The sequence below is a fragment of the Montipora foliosa genome, chromosome 1 (genome assembly GCF_036669935.1).
Source record: "Montipora foliosa isolate CH-2021 chromosome 1, ASM3666993v2, whole genome shotgun sequence".
NCBI classification, from domain to species: domain Eukaryota; kingdom Metazoa; phylum Cnidaria; class Anthozoa; order Scleractinia; family Acroporidae; genus Montipora; species Montipora foliosa.
This window is the reverse complement of record NC_090869.1, coordinates 54,126,846-54,128,452: the sequence shown is the minus strand read 5'-3', so window position 1 is coordinate 54,128,452 and position 1,607 is coordinate 54,126,846.

Genomic DNA, 1,607 nt, shown 5'->3' with positions numbered 1-1,607 from the left:
AGTCTCAGCAATGTAGCCGGGTTCTCAAATGTTAAAAATTCTACCTTCTTTATAGGATAATTAACAATTATTCCATGAGCGCGCATTCGAATGTGAGGCGCGTAGCGCCGAGTTGGCTATAACCAATCTCATATCCAACAAGCGCGAATGGAATAATTGTTTTATTAATTCCTTAAACTCCAAAAGTTTGGAAGTACGAAATACGAGCGAAAAGCGAGAAAATCCGCGCGAAATAAAAAAAACTTGATGGAGATGCGATGTTGTGTAATATCTGGTGGTCAGACAGACGCACAAAAACACTTCTTACCTTTCGCGTACTTCTTAAGGTCGGAATTGATCCAAACTTTCCATGCAAAAAAAAAATTTTTTTGAGTTTTGCTTTATTCAGAGAGCAATTTCGCTTTCCGGCGAAAAAATTTAGTTTGCCATATAAGGTCAAACGAAGGTATAACCGAGATTAAGTAAGCCAATCAGAGCACGAGAAATGCATTAACCGAGGTTGAAAATTTAATTATAAGGTATCAGTACCTCATTTTCTTGAGGTGGTCAGAGTTTGGGTCTCTAAATACGCTGAAATAATGAGCCTTGTATAAATTTTTGCCGCAAGTATGCGCTGGGGCTGTACACGGTAATCAAATCAAATTAAATTAACTCGTATCAAATCGTAGGTTAGATTCTGACTCCACTAACAAGAGACATTCATTGAGAATTAGAATGAGTCGGTTTTTTAGTCAGTCATCCGAAGCAAAGGTGTTTTAATTGTTCGTCTTCACTCACGTGATCAACAGCCATGTTTTTTAACGAAAACAAAAGAACACTTTTGCATAACAATAGAGTTAAATTACCGGAGGATTTGGTCGGGGCTCCAACATGGCCGCCGTTTCTTTGTTTAGGGGCTCCAACATGGCGGCCGTGACGTCATGTGAAAACCGAGAATAGAGACAAAGAAAGGGCGAAAAAGTCATTACATATCCAAGTTCTTAGAAACCAACAATCTCGAATCTAAATTATCGTCAACATAACAATTCTTCCATTTATACCGTGTCTCTGAAATAACCTATCTGAACACCTCCTTTAGCAGCAACGGAAGCCCCACCTTCTCTCAACGAATAAGTGCTAAATGGCAAACGTCGAACACAATGTCCTTAAACCTAATCTTGAAATAGTGTAACATTCCTCCCTGGGTATTGCTATTAACAAGGAAATAATGAGGAGTGGGAAATCGATCTGGCCTTCCCCATGCCTTCCTCCATTCTCATTCTCCAAATCAATTGGCTTCTGCCAACGCGGCCAGGTGACATTTATTTCCACGTGCATCGGAACCCATAATTATCTCCTCTCCCCAATCCTTACTAAACAAAAAATCACGAAAGTAAAACCTGGCATCCAAACAAAGCCTCGGTTTGGACGGTTCCATTGTTAACGGTAACACAAAGTAAGGAGTCATCAACGCCAACTGTTCCCCAAACTCTGAAGCCGCCAGCGGAAAAGCAATTTGAATATTTCCTGAGTTATAAAATCCGTGAAGGTTAGACAAGAGGTTTGGTTTGAGAAACGTTTACAAGGTGGCAATTCAGATGAGTATGAATGTCTTGTACACTCCCGAA